This window comes from Rhinolophus ferrumequinum, chromosome 4 (assembly GCF_004115265.2).
Source record: "Rhinolophus ferrumequinum isolate MPI-CBG mRhiFer1 chromosome 4, mRhiFer1_v1.p, whole genome shotgun sequence".
In the NCBI taxonomy this organism is placed as follows: Eukaryota; Metazoa; Chordata; class Mammalia; order Chiroptera; family Rhinolophidae; genus Rhinolophus; species Rhinolophus ferrumequinum.
The window spans coordinates 61,070,526-61,089,151 of NC_046287.1; the positions used below are offsets into that span (position 1 = coordinate 61,070,526).

General features: G+C 43.6%; 1 long non-coding RNA gene across 1 annotated transcript in view; it reads right to left on the reverse strand.

Moving 5' to 3' along the window:
* Positions 1–3,609: 3,609 nt before the first annotated feature.
* The window catches only part of LOC117021519 (uncharacterized), a 109,790-nt gene continuing 94,773 nt past the window's right edge, over positions 3,610–18,626 (reverse strand). Inside the window, exons 4-5 of the long non-coding RNA XR_004422877.1 lie at positions 5,089–5,275; positions 3,610–4,023 (exon numbers count right to left, since the gene is read on the reverse strand). This is a non-coding gene — a long non-coding RNA (uncharacterized LOC117021519). The remainder of the gene's footprint in view (positions 4,024–5,088; positions 5,276–18,626) is intronic.

The following is an 18,626-nucleotide window of genomic DNA, read 5'->3' on the forward strand; positions in this document are numbered from 1 at the left end:
CCCTAGCTTCAAAGGTGAATTGGGAAACGTAGTCTTCAGCTGGGCAGTCACATATTAGCTACAATTCTATTACTATAGAAGAAAGAAAGAACAGATTTGAGAGGATAACCAGCAGTTTCCACCACATATATAATCCAGGCAACAGGGACCCCAATACTGGAAAGCAGCAAAGATGAATCCCAGGATGAAGTTGAAGGGACATCCCAGAATGCCCCACTCATAAACTGGAGCTGTGACTCAGGCCACAGAGCAACCAGTCCAGATGGGAACAGAAGTGCTGCAAAAGCTCCAGGAGGGTTGTCAAGGAAAATAATGAAACCAAGAAAATACTTGTATCTGAATGTCTTGACAGGAGATTTTGTAGATGAATTAATAATAGGTGCATAGAAAACTAAACAGAAAAAAAAAATAGAAATGTATTAATTCTAGGGAAAACAAAAGGTTGAATGAGAAAGGCTTAGCTGGGAATAATATTTATAGTCATAATGTAAATACTTAATATTGATTTAACTAAAAATGGTGATATAATATCAACTATAATTTTATATACTGGGGTGCCAAAAAAATGTATACAAGTGGATACTTTGGTCAATGTTGCTCAAGCAGTAGTTCACCATAATCAGAAGTGTCTGGACACTGATGGTAATCACTTTCAGCACCTCTTGTAATTGCAGAAGTCAAATGTGACTTGTATTCATCTTTTGTTATCAGTATATATTGAGTATTACAATTTTAATATGATTTTTTCCTTTTTTAAAATGCGTATACATTTTTTGTATATATATATGTATGTACATATATATATATATATATATATATATATATTCACAGATTGTAAAGTACAGCATAGGGAATAGAGTCAATAGTATTGTAATAACTCTACATGATGTCAGATGGGTAGACTTAGGGAGGTTATCATTTTGTGAGGGTTGTAAATGTCTAATCGTTATATTGTTTTGTACATCTGAAACTGAAAGAAAAGAAAATTAAAAAAATGGTGATATAACTTTCTGGGGAGAACGAGTGGAGGGAAAGTGTGTGCAGGCCAGTTTCATAATGATAAACAACATTTATATAGTTGTGTATATTACACTGTGTGCCATAAATTATTCTAAGTTTATTATATATATTCAATTTTTAATCTGCATAATCACTCTATGAGTTAAATACTACGATCATCTATCTTATACATGAGGAAACTGAGGAACATAGCAGTTAAGCAACTTGCATAGGTCACACAATTAGTAAGTATTGAATCTGGGACTTAAATCCAGGTCATTTCTCTCCAGAGTCTATGCTCTTAGTTACTATGCAACATAGTCTCACTTTATGTGGTAGAAAGTCAGAAGACAATACCTAAAAATCAACAAAGCAAGAAATACAGGATGTGTGCTATTTGTAAATAAGGACATACCAAGAAGAAACAGATAAGAGTTTAAAGTGATTGTTCGGGGAACACTGGGAGTGGTCAAGGAATTGCTTGGGTTTTTTGTTTGACTTTTTAAATCTTTTGAACACTACTTTGATCAACATGAATTTTTTAAAAAGAGAGATGACAGAAGGAATGTGCCTGGCTAAGTTAATGGAGAGACAGTGACCCAGAATAGAAGGTCAAAAAGACCCTAATGCGTAAATTATGCAAGGGAACAACTGGGAAAGTTAAAGAAAAAGAGAAAGAAGTTTCCACAGAAAAGTGGAAACGAAAGGATGGTACTCTTGGAGAAATGACAAGCAGAAAGTAAGAGAGCCAAAGAGAATGAGAAGGGAAGAGATTGAGTAAGACAGGGCAGAAACATTGTCCTGGGCTGTAGATGGAGAAAGGGAGCAATAAACTTTATGGAAATCCTGTGGGTTGAGTCCAGGGCAGCTACTGTGTTAGCACTCCACTGGCTTTAGGCAGAGTGGTTTTGATCTGGGCCTCTGACATGAGACTCCTTTCTCAGCTGAAATAAACAGCTCTGGCCTTAAAACTGAAGGTAGAAAGAAGGATAGATGCAAAGCCATACTGAGGTGACTGATTAAGACCTAATTATGTGTCAACCTAAGCCAATCCAAAGTAAGTAATAAAACTTTACTTGTCTATCTACTATGTGGCCTTGGGGCAAATCACTTCATTTCTCTGAGTCTCAGTTTTGTCTGTTGTAAAAAAAAAAAAAAAAAAAAAAAAAGATATATAACAAATCCTGCATATGTATAGTACAACATACCTCTCAGAGCCACTTTTTATTTTTAATTTCCCCAAGCCAGTTTTTCAGGTAATAAAACTGAGCCTCAGGGAAATTAAGTGAGTGGCATAAAATTACACAGCTAGTTAATGGTGGAACCCAAATTCTAGTCCCACACTTAGTTTACTTTTCTTTGTAAACACTGTCTCAATTAAGAGTCAGAGAAACTCTATTAAGTAAAAAATATATATTTATAGATGAGGAAATGTGTAGAGGAGGAACCCAAGATATATTCCACATCACTTCACTGGTTGACACCATAACCGGGACCTGAATCCAAGTCTTTTGGTACTAAATTAAGGGCTTTTTCAAATATACAGCATGTTGTACATATATAAGAAGACATGGGTAGAGAGAAACACCGTGTTTCCCCCAAAATAAGACCTAGCCGGACCATCAGCTCTAATGTGTCTTTTGGAGCAAAAATTAATATAAGACCCGGTCTTATTTTACTATAACACCGGGTCTTATATAAGACTGTATATAATATAAGACCGGGTCTTATATTAATTTTTGCTCCAAAAGACGCATTAGACCTGATGGTCCGACTAGGTCTTATGTTCAGGGAAACACGGCAGTAGCTCTCAAGACTTTAGTGCCAGCTCCTCCTGACTGCTGGTGGACATGAAGTGGGTATGGTTACCATCCTTCCTAGGAAGTCCAGATTTCAAAGTCTGTCTTCTAATAGAACATCCATTTGACTGATTTTTTTTTTAATTTAGAAAATACTATCATAGAAATAATAACAGCTAAGATTTACCCATGTGTCATTACTGTGGTGAGTCCAGTTCATTAATTCAGAAGGAGGGGAAAGGGAAGCTAGGGGGGACAAAGCTGAGTCGAGCCAGGCCTTGTGGCTGGAGGGTGGAACCTTCGCCTCCTCCTGTGCTGGGGCAGAGCTTCCCCCCTGGAGCAGCTCCCGGGCTCCACTGTATCCCTGCCAGCTCCGTGCTCACTGTCGTGTCCTGGAGCCGGCCCTGCCGTGTCTGCCCCGCGAAACACTGAGGCTGGGGCTTGGTGCGAGGGCGCCGGGAGGTGAGCCGGGCCTGGCCGCTCGCCGGGCCTACGAGGGCGCCGCATCAGGCCCAGTTCGGCTCACTTGGGATGTCTTCAAACTCACGCGAAGTTTTTCCAAACACCTCCCTTCAGGTCCTCGTCGGGCCTCCCGCCCGGGTCCACAGCAAACGCTCGAGGAAGGAGTCTCTCGGGCCTCAGGCGGCCGCGAGCCGGGAAGCCTGCGTGGCCTGCCCTGCCCCGCTCCGGCCCAGGAGGCTCGGGAGGCCAAGTCGCGGCCACGGAGGGGTAGGCCCCGCGCCAGGCCGCTCCTGCTGCCGCAAGCGGAGAGGCGAGGCCGCCAGCCCGAGACCCTCCTCGAGGGGAGGGAAAGCTACGCTGCCGTGGCCCTCGTCTTCCGGTGGACGCCGGGGCTCCTCATCCAAGGCCAGCAAGGCTCACACTTGTCCCGGCTGCCCGGAGGCGCGGAGCTCAGCCCGGCCTGCGGCCCGCACCCCGCCCAGGCCCGGCCTTGCCACGTCGCTCCCCAAGCCCTGTATGTCCCCGCCCCCACCGCCTTTTAACGGGGAATGCTGACAAGTTGAATACAGCGGGAATAACAGCCATTTGTTCTGGTTATCGCTGCCGGTATTGAAGCCAGATGTGTGTGTTGCTGACACTGACATGGTACATCTGGCTGGGTTTTTGGTTTCCATCGTGGAGTTTACCACATCCACCCTTGTCTGCTAGAAGAGAGGAGGTGAACATCTGGAAGTCATTGCAGCTGTCACGCTTCAAGGGGATCCTGTACCACAGAGAAGAGAATTCAATACGTAACTGAGCAAAATTATCCAGCTCGTCTTGTCAGTCCAGATTTCAAACACATGCAGGAAAATGGCAACCCAGTTATGGCGCCCTCCCTCCCTCCCTCGGTGATGCCCACGGGCACTGAGACCCTGAGGGTCCTTTACCACCCCAGGCGCCCCAGTTGTCTCTGGAAAGACCCTGGCTGCAAGGTCACATTCATCATTGTGTGCCAGAATCTGTCGTTGACCTGAGGTAGGCTAAGCTAAAAAGATTTTCTTTTTCCTTTTGATCTCAGTTTGCTGGAAGTTTTAAATTAAACATCTTTCCCCCCACTTCCACTCATAACCCCTTCTCGCAGCATTCAATGCTCTAGCCCTACCCTAAATATTAAATTCTATCTCTATTCTTTCCCCAAGGCTGAAATAAATTATACCTATTCTAACCACAATCTTGTCTTTTACCTGGAATCCTCTTTCTTTCCTTATTCTCTTCATGCCAATCCAAATCTTTTCAACCCTTCAAGGTCCACCTCAAGTTTATTTTCATCTGTGAAGTCCTTCCTGACCACTCAAGCCTCCCCTGACCTTTACTTCTATGTGTTGTAATTAATTATAAGCCCATGGAGAGGAAATACTGGTTTACATTTTTCTTATATTTCATCTACTTCAGCAGGCAGCCTTGCGTGTTGAAGTAGAGCAAGCCATCTATAAACACTCGTCAAATAAAAGCATGAATTAGGGTTTTCTTATCACCTGTTCTTTCCACATAATTTTTTTTTTTTGGTCTTCTACTTTACCTTTCAAGACAAGACTCAATGTCTATGTCTAATATGTCTTGAACTTTCTGGAAAGATAGCTGTAAAAATCCAGTAAATGAGTGATGATAATACTTGAAGAATTCTATCAATGGAAGAGTCCATTCATTTGGAATCCTATCTACTGTAGTGCATTGATATGCAATCTTTAAAAAGTGAGTGCAGTGGAATAAGAACAAGATTACAAGTCAAGGAGTCTAATATTATTCCTACGACTGCGCCTAACTTGCTTGATAACCTTGCACTTACCTTCTTTGTGTCTCTAATCTCCCTCTGTAAAAGGGTAAATTGTAGCTAGTGTCCTCTTCCTGGTAAAGGACAGAATGGGTTCGCTTTCCTGAGACGAGGTAGATTCTAGCAGAACAGCTTTTCTTTACCACTGTTCTGGAGTTTAAAGTCAGTAGTCTCCATCCTTCAGTGTTTCACCTGTCCAGCACTGAAACAACATGGATACATAAATGATGTGGAGAAAGAGCAGAGTAAGAAAGGAAGCATGCATAGGAGCAGGATTTAGCCTTTGTGAGTGTCCAGTATTTCTGAAATCAAGACAAGCCATTGTAGCAAGTCTTGGGAAAGACTAGGCATCCCAGCCATAGATGGCGTCTCTTGGGTTTTGTCCTTCTTTGTGCACTGATAAGGATGCAAAGCACCCAGCTCTAGCCTTGCTATATGGGATAGATAAGAATGTAGACGGGTAGAATCTAGAAATAAAGGGGAGGAAATGGAAGAAGGGAACTATCAAAAGAGAAAGAAAGTGTGCCTCCCTGGTGGGATCGCCCAGCCAAAAAGGATGTCTAACTTCAATGGGAGGAAGATCATATTACAAGATAAGAAGGGAATGGGAGTCAGCAGACCCAGAGTTCCAGTGGGTTTCTGCTGCTCTTCTCTGTGGTGGGCAGGTATATTTCCCTCTCTAACCTTTATCTCTAAAATGAGGTACTTAGATGAATTGATCTCTAAGATCTGTTAGTTCTTACATTATATAATTCATTTAGAAACCACCTGTGAGCTCAAATAAGCATATCATTTCTGATTAAACCCCAAATTCCAGCCCTAGTCTGTCCTGAATTCATGGAGCTCTAAGATATCCTCATAGCAAAGAACTTTGGACAATAAATTCCTAAAATCCCTTTGCTTTACTCATTCAAATGAAAAAAGAAATTTTCTCCCCTTCTTCCAGAGAGGAATCAGTTGCAATAGGAAGATTGCAGATTAATGACCTAGAAAATCTTCTTCAAATGGAAATAATAATTAAGCTCCATTAAATCATAACTCCTGGCTTCTGCTTTTGGCCTTTTGCTACTGAGACCAGAATTGAATAATTCCTCCATCCTTGGAGCTGTTGAATTAAAAGTGCATAAGCTCTGGGGAACAATCTGCTCACCTCTACTATATCCACAGCCACCCTCCTTCCTGTCCAAACACTCTAAAAACAATCATCACTAGACATGCCTGACTCCTTTAGAAGAGAGGATGGTCATTTCTAATTTGTCTTGGTTTATGAGCAACTTGACAATTTGACTAACTACTAAAGAGTCAGGACTATATCATCTTCTCATAAAAAGCTAATTTAAAAAAGGCTCTTCATGTAGCCCATTAGTTGGCTGAAAATGAGAGGTTATGCAATCATTGTCTTAGCTGAGAGGAACTAAGCTCTCCAGGAAGATTTCCCTCTAAACCCAGAGAGGCATCAAGGGGGAAGTTCATGTCTCTCCACTTCCATTTGTCGAGCTTTGATATTTAAGCATCGTGCTTCTTTCTTCCCTCCTTGAACCAATCTTCTTCCTCAAGTGGACCTCTTGTGTTCCCTATAAAATGCCTCTCTCCAAACTCACTCCTCCTCCATTAACTGTGCTCTCCTATAGGTGAAGCTTCCCATATCATGGAAACAAAGTACTTGAACTGCAGACTAAGTACTCAGGCCGGGCTTACATCATCAAGCAATCTGAGGGGATCCAGGAAGGCCTTCCCTTCTCAAAACAATCTGTTCTCCTCAATTCTGCCATTAGATTCCTTGGGGGGCTTGAAAGACACCTGAATGGGATTGTGGGTGCCATATCCTCTTATCCTGTGCAAAGGACTCTCTGCCTTCTCTGAAGTCCTAGTATTCTGCATGATTTCTCTGGCATTTTTCATCCAATGACTTGCTCTGTGAGCTTAGGCAGATCACCTTTCTTCTCTGGACCAGAGCTTCCTTCTCGGTAGAATGACTAAGAGAAGAGAAACCCTAACTCGCAGCAAGAAAACATGGCTAGGCCCATGGACAAGCTCTGCCTGGAAGGACAGTAAAAGAGCAAAGTCTGAACTATCTTTCATTCAATTCCAGCCCTGACCACATAGGGCCAAACCACCTTGAGATGCAGCTCTCTTCTTTGAGTGCATCTTGTCTCCCTACTTGTGTGTTTTGAAGGGATGATGCACCATGTTTTGTGTATTTTTTGGTGTGTGTCTGGGGGGGAGGGAGGTCTCAATCACTTGCTTAGCATTGTCCAGAACATGAAATTTAATGTGTAATTGATTTAATCTTGTGCTCAACTTACTTTCAATGTGACTCAAGGTGCCTCTAAAGAATATAGTTCAGGATCAGTTTAAATGGAGTCCATCTGAAGGAATCAGAAGGAATTGATGGTTTCTGGCACCGAGAATGTTCTGTTTCAGGTATTTTAGCAACAAATTTGGTCTATGCTTTTCTGGCAGCCAAGGCATAAGGGAGTCACATGATGGACAGTTCATGCTTGCTGGACAAATAGGGCTCGATAAATGTTTTTCTCATTGCCTCTCAACCACCCCTTAGTTGGGAAGACAAAACATTGATAGAAAAGACCCAGAAGAATGGAGAAAAGGGTCGGTGGCTAGAAAGATATTGGGTGAAGAGAGAAACCTAAAAACAAGCTTCGAACTCCCCTGTTGCCAAGGCAGGGCCCTTCAGAGAAATTCCCATGATGCACGCAGGCCACCAGCATGGCTCCAGGATGCGAAGTATGCCCATGATTCCGCAGGCTACTGGGCACATGACCAGTTGTTCCCCGTAAAGTTTCATTCCTAAAGGGAAGCTCCATCTTGATCTGTAGGCCAGACATTTCTTTGAGGAAAATGTAGCATTTTCTCTTTTATCCAATCACACACATTTGAAAGGGAAAAAAAAGGCAACTCTCTACATGTAGATCTTTAGGCCTGAGCACTAACCAGTTGTAGAGCTGTCCCAGAGAACTGCTCGAAAAGCTTTTGTCACCTCCCCACCAGCAGTCAGAGGTTGCCACTCAGATTCCTAAAGCTTATCTTTGGGATCCATTGTCAGGCCCAAGTTCAGCCCCAATCGCCCTCATGTGAAAGATTACTCAGTATGATCTTTGCAATTCTGTGGGTTTCCCAATGCATGGGGAAGTTCTTTTTAGCCTTACCCCTCCTCAGCTTTCACACTGCAGCCCAACTGCCACTTTAAAAAGCATTTTCTCTGCTACTCCTTTTCCAGATTCAGGCTTTTTCAACAAGATCCTCAAAGTTATTTCTGCTTGCTTTAATAGGGGTACTAGGTAGGTACATGCCCCAACTCTGTGGCTATCATCCTTATGGCCACCTCCACCAATTCAGTCCCATTTGGAGACCTAATTTGCCTTGCTCCAGGATGGCCCAACCAAAGGCTCTTAAAACAAACAAAAAGAATGGGAAATTACCTTATGCAGTCATTAGGTCCAGCCTCTTGCTCCTGGACAGGTAAATATCCAGATCTTACTGCGACAATTATTCTACCCTGTCTTCTGATAGTCCTGCTACTATGTAATCACTCTTGTAGGTGAGGAGTGCTTCCTTAGATTAAACCTGACTTTTTCCTGCTCTAATTGAGGCCCCAATTCTCATCTCATCCATTGTATCCGTGACAAATGACTGATGCGCGTTTTCTTTCTGTCCTTAGCCTTTACTTCAGCAGAGAAAGTTTCCTCCGAAATAAAACTCTGATTGTTCTACTCCTTCCTTCCCTCTTGTCTCATCTAAGCACCCTCTAAATCAGACCCAAGGCTCCAGAGGGAGTAATATCCTTTCTCTTGCAGCTGGTCTGAGTTTTGCCTTCTGGGAGACTGGGCTTAGAACAGCTTGAAGTTAGCACAGAGGCGAATGAAGCTTTAAATCTCCAGCACTTAACAGCTTCTCTGCAGCCTCAGAGGTAACCATATTTTCTTGCTTGCTTCCTCTCATCTCTATATATCTATGTAATCTCTGATCACTGGAGCCTGACTCCAACCCTCTGTCTGCTCTGCTCTGGTCGTGCTGAAAGAGGGAAGGTTGGGGAAGAAAAATTAATAGACACAGACCCATAAAAATAACAGGCTCTCTAGAGCACACATGAAGAAATAATTAAACAGATTAAACTTGGCGGTGGGAAGAGAGGGCCAGGGGCTTATCAGGCTGAGACTGATGCCTCTACCTTCCGCTTGCAAAGGGGCACTGGCTTAGCGCGAAGGGACTTGGGTGCTTTCTTCTTCGTTCTGGTGGGTTCAATTTATAGCTGAATATGGTAAAGTCACTAAGCAATTTAAAGGCTGGGACAGTGCCTTATATTTCTTTATATTTCCCCATAGGATGCTCAACAGTGCTGCACCCTAGTGAGAAAAGGAAATTTGGTATTTATTGAGGGTTCTTTGTTTGCCAGGTACAATGTCAGATACTTTGTATGTCCTGGCTGATTATCAATTGAGTGTGTTTCAAACTTCAGAAATGAGTGCAGTGACTTTCCTATGACCGGGATCAATCCCAAATAACTATTACCTCAAGAGCTTGTGATTCTGAGGCCAAAAATAGCTTCGCACACCGTACCCTGACTGCCTCCTTCCTTTCCTCCCTTCCATCTGCAGAGGCTTTTGCTATGATGGTGAGGGAAGCAGGGAGACTATTTAGAGATCACTAAATATCTAAAAATGTGTAGGTCTGCCAGCTTCTAGTAATGCCCTAGGATAGTGAGACGACTGGGGGCAGGGGGTGTAGCTGGAGTAGGCTTCCTCCTTTTCTCACAAGTATGGCCCTTCTTCCTGCCTCATTCCTTTGGGCTCAAATGAAAATCCCCTGGAGAGAAACAATTCTTAACTGCTATTACTTTTCATTAATACGCTGGTATCATTACTTTCTAATTTTCAACAATTTGAGGATAAATATTTGTGATGTTGTGATTTCTAATAAGAAATATATATTTGATCTTTGTCCCATTTCCTGGCATAGAGTTCTTAGACCCTTGAATAATTTAAGTGGTGAGAGTAGGTAAAGGTGTCTTTTGCTATGTTCATGAGGTGACTTGTGGAAAGTCGGTAGGTCATCTAAGGATGGGAGTTGGTCAACAGAAGAAGCAACCAGGTGATTAGAGGCTGGAACTGTAAGTACTCCCACCACCTTCAGGGAGGGGAGGGGGCCTGGAGACTGAGTTCAATCACCAATGGCCATGATTTAATCAATCGTGCCTATGTAATGAAGCCTCCATAAAAATCCCAAAAGGACAGGGTTCAGAGAGCTTCTGAGTTGGTGAACACACGGAGATGTGCGGAAAATGAGAGGGCAGGGAAGCTCCGCGCCCTTTCCCATATACCTTGCCCTGTACGTCTCTTACATATGGCTGTTCCTGAGTTATATCCTTTTCTAATAAACCAGTAATCTAGTAAGTAAAATGTGTCTCTGAGTTCTGTGAGCCACTCTGTAATTAAACCCAAGGAAGGGGTCATGGGACCCTCTAATGCCGTGTTTCCCTGAAAATAAGACCTAGCCGGACAATTAGCTCTAATGCATCTTTTGGAGCAAAAATTAATATAAGACCCTGTATTGTATTATATTATATTATATTATATTATATTATATTATATCATATCATATCATATCATATCATATCATATCATATCATATTGTGTTATATTTTATAAATCCCGATTGTATATTATAGTAAAATAAGACCGGGTGTTACATTAAGTTTTGCTCCAAAAGATGCATTAGAGCTAATTGTCAGGCTCGGTCTTATTTTCTGGGAAACACTATATATCGGTGGTCTGTCAGAAGCACAGGTGACAACCTTGACTTATGATTGGCATCTGAAGTGGGGGTTGGGGGCAGTCTTGTAGGACTTAGCCCATAACCTGTGGGATCTGACGCTATTTCTAGGAAGTGTCAGAATTAAGTTGAATTCTTGTCCAAGAATTGCTCAGTGTGGAGAAAAAAACCCACATAATGGAACTGGGTGCAGAATCATCATATTAAAAGAAGGTTCAGAATACAGAGAAGGCAGACCTAAGAGAGCACCCAAAATAGTGACTGGCAGAAAGAACACGGAGCATGGGAATAAGACGGACTAGATTCACATCCTAATTCTACCTTTTCCTGGGTATCTGTGGAGACCTGAGTATGTTACTTCACTTCTCTGGCCTCTCTCTCTTTTTGTTTTTGTTTTGTTTTGCTTTCAAATTAATAAGCTTTATTTATTTTTGAGCTGTTTTAAGTTTATAGAAAAATTGAGCAGAAAGTGCAGAGTTCCCTTATACCCTTTCATCCACCACCCCAGTTCCCCTATTATTAATATATTCACTCTTGGTATTGTGCATTCTATGGGTTTCAACGAACGCATATGACATGTATCCACCATTGCAGCTTCATACAGAGTAGTTTCACTGCCCTGAAAATCCTGTTTCACCGATTCATCTATTCTCTCACCCCAACTGCTGGCCACAAATGATTTTTTTTATATTTCTATAGTTTTGCCTTTTCCAAAATGTCATACAATTGGAATCATACAGCATGCAGGCTTGTCAGACTGGCTTCTTCTATTTAGCAATAAGCATTTAAGGTTCTTTTGTGTCTTTTCATGACTTGATAGCTAATTTCTCTTTATCATTGGATCTCTCTAATTGAAGCATAACACATATATATTAAAGCCAAATGAATTTTTACAAAGTGAGCTCCCAAATAAATTATGAAAATTACTAGTACCCCAGCATCCTAGCTCCCCTAGAGCCCCCTCCCAGTTACTACCACCCTCCCTAAAAGTTACCACTATGCTAACTCCTAGCATTGTAAATTAATTTAGCCAATCTTTGAAGTTTGCATAAACAAACAGAATCATATCATTGGTCCTCTTTTGTGTCTGGCTTCTTGTCTCTGATACTTAGGTTCATCTGATTTCATAGCAATTTGTTCTTTTTTATTACATTGTGTAAATATACCACAATTCATTTATCAATTCTACTGTTGATGAGCATTTGTGTTATTTCCATTTGGGGGCTATTGCAAATATTGCTGCTATGAATATTCTTATACAGGTCTTTTAGTGAACATATGCTCACATTTCAGTTGGGTATATACCCAAGAGTGGAATTTCTGAGCCATAGCGTGTCTGTATTTTTAACTCTAGTAGATAATGCCAGTTTAACAAAGTACTTGCATCAGTTTACACCCCCACAGCTTCTCATCCTCACCTACACTTTGTATTGTCAATATTTTAATTTTAGCCACATGGTGGTTTGAATTTCCATTTTCCTGATGACCAGTTCAAAAGTTGAGTTCTGTCTCTGGTCAGGTTCCTGAGACTGAAAGAGCCTGAAGTGGAGATTCACACGCAGGGGCTTTATTAGAGAAGGCCCTGTGGGAGAGGGAAGGCAGCAGGATTGACCACCCACCACCATAGACTTCAGCTGATCCCAAGGGCAGCTCGGGAGCCTGCATGAGCCTGCAAAGTTGTCCTGCCTTGAGACCAAGGGGCCAGCGAGGCCTTCGTACCCAGGACTGGCCAATCACTGGATGTGAGCTGTACCTGGGGAGGAATATGACTTTGGGTAAAAACTCTCTGCCAAAGGCAATTCCCAAAGAGAGACACAGCGGAGAGCAGCACTCCCAGGAGTTAGGGGAATAAGCGCTTTCGTCCTGAAAGGGGATCCGAGCTATATCCAGTCGCCTCATCGATAAACGCCTTATCATTTGCTCTTTATCTATTTAGAGATCATCTCTTCTGAAGTCCCTATTCCAGTCATTTGCCAAGTTCTTTTTTTATTGGTGTCTTTCTTTATCTTATTGAGTTGTAGGAATTCTTTGTATGTTATGAAGATGAGTCCTTTGTCAGATGTCTTCTCCACTTCTGACTCATAAAATAGTCCTGGTGGCTAGACATGATTAAAGATTTTATGAGCCCCTCCACATGACTAATTTTGAACTTTACCCACACTTTATAATTTCCTTATTTATTGATTCCTTATTTATAAAGCACTTTTATTCACATGAGCTCATTAAATCACAACAATCTCTATATAAAGATGAGATACTGAGGTTCAGAAAGGCCAACTGGCCATCCTAAGGTCACACTTCCAGTAAACAGCCAGAACAGGACTTCTGATCTAAATGCCGAGTTCTTTATAATGGGAAGGTGGGAAGACGGGCGGGTAAACCTGATAGGCACGTTTGCTAATGGCAAGACTTCCGGCCCCATGAAGATCTCCTTCAGTTATGAATACAGTCATTTTCGAAGGCTCTTATTCTTGTCTGAAGGGACAGGATCTCAATCTCCAGCCAGGGTTCCTCCCCTTTCTATTTCTTCTGCTTTTCCACTGGGTAGTTGGAAGCTAAGAGTGTGAAAACTGGAGGCATTTCAGTGCCGAGGTGCCTGTCGTCCAGATGAATGGCTGTCTACTTCGTCTCTTAGGCTGGTTGAGAAGCCAGCTGCCAAGACAAGCCCGTCTGTAGGCATTCCTTCCCAGCTGGCAGCAGAAACCGGGGCACCCTCTGCCCAGGGTGTGAGGCTGTCTGTCTACACTGCAGCATCAGGCTTGAGCTAATGAGCTATTGGCGTAGATGGCCTATTATTTTAGCTCTTTAAAAACCTGCCAAACTCTTTTTTCTCCACGGCATTCCCTTAATGGCTCAGACCTGAAATTAAATCCTCTGTGTAAAAGGCAGTGGCCCTGCCCTCGGACACTCCCACCCCTTTCACTGCCTCAGTCTATGGGCCTAAGGGTAGAGTAGAATCAGGTTGTTTTCCCCTAGGGCTTAATTTAAACAAGCCTTGGCTACTTCAACTCCCCACACCTCAGAGACCAGAGTGCTAAGGAGGGGCTCACTCAGGAGGCCCGCTCCATTCCAGGGGGCCCCAGAGTATTCCTGGACCAGAACCAAGGCCACGCCCTCTCACCTGAATCCTGAGTATGCTGACGAAGCTCTTGCCTCTAGAGCAGCCAGAGCTGTCCAAAGAGCCTTGGAGTCTTTAGATTTGGGTGTGTTCTGGAGCTGGGCTGTGGTTCCTGGCACAACTCCTGCTCCTTCTGGCCTCACATTCTGTACTGTTCTCCCACTCCCCCTTCCCCCTGACACACACGCACAATTTGGTGCCTTACCAGCTTTTTCCCCAGCCGCAAGGTGCTCTCCAGTAACAGCTTGAGAAGCCCATGTATTAAAGTACTTCTATCAAAAGACACCCTCATTGGAGTGGGCTGCCAGGGGGGAAAAACGTGTTCCACATGAGCACATTCTCCAAAATGGCATCATTTCACGACTTTTAAAGACGTGATAGCTGTTAAGACTACACCAAGCACATACTGGATGAAGCCCTGTGAAAGCAGGACCGTGTGAGGCAGTGATAACTTTGGCCAAGGCTAGCCTCCTCTGAGGAGCTCGCTCCCCACAGGCCGGATGCACGGGCTCTGCCCCTGCCTGGCTCCATTCAACTTGCTGGCCGGCACACAGCACGACCTTTGCAGGATGGAGAGGTGTCCTTTCTGCTTGCCAGGAAAAGTGATCATGCCGCTTTTCTTTAGAACAGGACACAGATTTGAGAAACGGAGGCTCTCACTCCTGTAGGAGTGAGTGCCTGGTGGAGCACCCCACAGGCTTGTAAACACAATAACAGCCCACCCAGAGTCCACAAGCTGAGGGCCCAAGGAACTGTCTTTCCCCTCCCCCCGTTTGCCGTCTCCTTCCACATTCCATACCCCACTTTCCCTTGTTGTCCGAGTCTCTCTTCCTCCTCCTCCCTTTTTCTTCTTTTTCTCCTCTTTTTCCCCCTCATTCTCCTCTTCCTTCCTGTAGCCCTCCTCCCCCACCCCTTTTCCTCCTGCTCCCCCTCCTCTTCCTCAGAGAGCATTTCTCTGGTAGTTTTCTTCTTCATGGGGAGCATTTATTGCTGAACCAGGCAGGATCCCTGCTTCTCTTCCGCTTTGTGCCACCCACTCCTTACATACAGCGGGGTCCGTGGTTTCCACAGCAGGCCAGGCTGTGGTATCTTGTTCTTCCCCTGCTTTAAAGAAAGGGTTCAGCCAACAGGCACAATAAGTTACAGGTGGGGAGCCATCCATCCTGGTACAGGCTTTATTTATTTGTCTAGGTCTATCTGTATATCGAAGGAGGAAGGGTTTATCGCCCATCGCTCTGAGCCAGGTCCTGAGCAGCAGGAATGAGTGATGAGTGCAGAGGCAGTATCGAAGGTCATACTGATCCCCCTATGAATCACTTCTGTCTCTGTGACTCCATTATTCCAGGCCCCTGTTTGCTCCTTTGTAAACTTAAACTTCAGTCTCGTTAAATGAGACAGTGCACTTAGCCTAGTGCTGCTCTCAGTAGCATCAGCAAGATGATGGTGATGATGAAGCAGCAGGTGTGAATCCCTCCCTTGGGTACTTTCCACCCAGAAAGGGAGTTAAGACAGCAATTCAAGGTTAAAAAGGAAACCAAGAAGTCATGAAGAACTCCCTCTCCTTGGAGTGGTGATGGGAAGCCTTTGAGAAGAAGGTAGCAGTTTGCAGACCTTTTGAGGGCATGAGTTAGATGTGCCACAGTGAGGCAAGGATACTCCCAGTGGAGGAAACAACATAAGCAAAGGTCCAGAAGCGGGGAAGTTGGCGGCTCATTCAGGGAAGAGGACAAAGTGTCTCTCAAATGTGAGTGAAATGAAGCAATGAGAATGAATCTGGAAAGGCAGTTTAGGATCACGAGAAGCTTTGGAACCACAGGGGAGTGGTATTTCTCTCCATCCATGCACTAGACTGCATCCCCTCTTGCCTGTTCGACAGCATCCCTCTAGCAACTTCCCCTTCCCCTCCTGCATCATTAACGTTTCTCCTTTGCTGTCTCATTCCCATCACCGTACAAACATACTGTTATTTCACCTATCTTACAACAAAACAGATAAACCTCTTTGACCCCACTTCTGTGCTCCCCTTGAGAACACAACTAGAAAGTTAGCTATAGTCATTGTCCCCAATTCTTTTCTCAGTCTCTCTCCAACCATTCATTCCAGCTTTCGTCCCCACCTCTCCACTGAGACTATTCTTGCCAAGGTCATCAATGGCCCCCACATTGTTCAATCCAGTGTTTCCCATTCTTGACCCTCAAAAGCATTTAATGTAGTCAATCACCCCCTTCACCTTAATGTACTTTCTTCACTTGGCGTCCAGACACCACACTCTCCTGGTTTTCCTCCTTCCTCATTCCATGCTCCCTGTCATCACCTTTTCTGCTTCCTCCCCAGCTCCCTGCCCTCCGCCCAGTGGAGGTCCCCAGGGCTCTAACTTGGACCTCTTCACTTTTAAAAAAAAAAACAGTGTTTGTTTATTTTAACCTAAAAAATATTTCTAGCTGTGGTAAAATATATACCACATAAAATTTACCACCTTAACAATTTTTAACTGTATAGTTCCGTAGTGTTAAGTACATTCACATTGTGGTGTAAGCAATCTCCAAAACTCTTTTCATCTTGCAAGACTGAAACTCTATATCCATCAAACAACAACTCCCCATTTCCCCTTCCCCCTGCCCCTGGCAGCTACAATTCTACTTGCTGTTTCTATGAATAAGACTCCTCTAGGTACCTCATATAAGCGAAATCAAACAGTATTTATCTTTTGTAACTGGCCTATTTCGTTTTACTTAATGTCCTCTAAGTTCATCTGTGTTGTAGTGTGTGACAGGATTTCCTTCCTTTTTAAGGCTGAATAATATTCCATTGTGTGGATAGACCACATTTTGTTTATCCACTCATCCATCAATGGACACTTGGGTTGCTTGCACCTCTTGGCAATTGTGAATAATGCTGCTATGAACATGGATTTGCAAATATCTCTTTGAGACCCTGCTTTCAATTCTTTTGGGTATATGGCTGGAAGTAGAATTGCTAGATCATATCGTGAACCTCTTCACTTTTCTGTCTACACCACTGTGATCTCATCCAGTCTTATGGCTTGAAATATATTTGCCGATGACTTCCAAATTTACATCTCTAGCTCAGACCTTTCTCCTGAACTCTTGACTTGTATATCCACCAGTCCACTTATATCTCCATTCGGATATCCAATAGGCATCTAGAACTTGATATATCCCCAAACTTATCTTATAATTTTTCCCCCAAACCTGACCTTCCCACAGTCTTCTCCATCTCATTTTATGGCAACTTCATCCTTCTGTCTGTTCCATCAAAAAACTTGGAGTCATCCTCTGCTTCCTCTTTCTCTCACATTTCACATCCAATACATCAGGAAATCCTGTTGGCTCTACTTCAAAATAAATTCGGATTCTGACTACTTCCCATCACCTCTACTGCGACGCCCATGGGCCAAGCCACCAGCATCTCTCACCTGGGTTATTGCCATGGCCTGCTAACAGGCCTCCCTGCTTCCATACTTGCCCCCTTTTCTAAATCTATTCTCCAGGCAACAGCCAAAATGATCTTTGGGGATGTTTGTCTATTTGTTTTACTGCTATATCCCCAGTACCTAGAACAATATCTGTACACAGTAAGTTTCAATAAATAAATGAATCCTGCTAGCTAGTGATTTTCAACTTTTCAGTGTGTGGCTCTTTCTTCAAAAAGTATTGTAAGAGACTCCAATGTATAAGACAGATAAAAGCAAAGTGTCTCTGCTGGAACTAGAGGGGACACACAGCCCTGCTCCATCTGCACTCCACCTGCCCCCCTCCCCCATCACTCCCATCTGGTGGTGTTTGAGGAGGCTCACAGATCCCCAGGCTTCCCTCAGAACACTGGGAGAAGTTCTGTTCGAAGCTAAGAGGGAAAGAGCTTACTGCTCTAGCCCTTGTGTGCTTACTGGGTCCTGCTGGAAACCATCCTGGTTTTTTGGGGCCGGAGGAAGGAGCCCTGCAGCTCTACTTCCTAGCATGGCCGCCAATGAGCTCCATGTGTGGACCTACCTCTCTTCCATTCAAAACTTTGTTCTATTCCTGGCCTCTGACAAGTGAGAAAACATTCAGAGACTCCCATAGTCATTGTTGCAAAAGACCTTAGACATCACTTGACACAACCTGCTGCCCTCTGCTTCAGGGCAGCATTCAACTAACATTGAGTACCTGCTATGTACATGCCAGGCACGGTATATAGACATTGAAAAGTAGAGTACCTACCTTCCAGAAGGACATGAGGAAGACACTGAATACTAGAAGCCCCTCTCCAAATTCCCTCTGTTTGAACACTTTCAGTGCTGGGGAGCTCACTACCTCCCAAGGCCACATATTACACTGCCCAATGACACCAGCGGCAAAACTTTTCTTCTTTTTATTGAGCTCTAAATCTGTTTTCTTATAACTTCCACCTTTGGTCTTAATTTTCTCCTCTGGCTCCACACCAAATAAATCTCTGTCTTCCAAATGATAGCCTTTTAAGTATTTGAAAACAGTAATCAAGTCCCACAGAGTTCTCCCTAGACTTGTGGCCACTTTGGAGGGGCCTATGTTTTGTGGCTACCCCTAACTGGTTGGGATTTTGGAGCCAGGCAAAGCTGGGTTGCTCCTGGTCACGTAGCTGGGCTATAGCGCTGGGAACTCCCTCT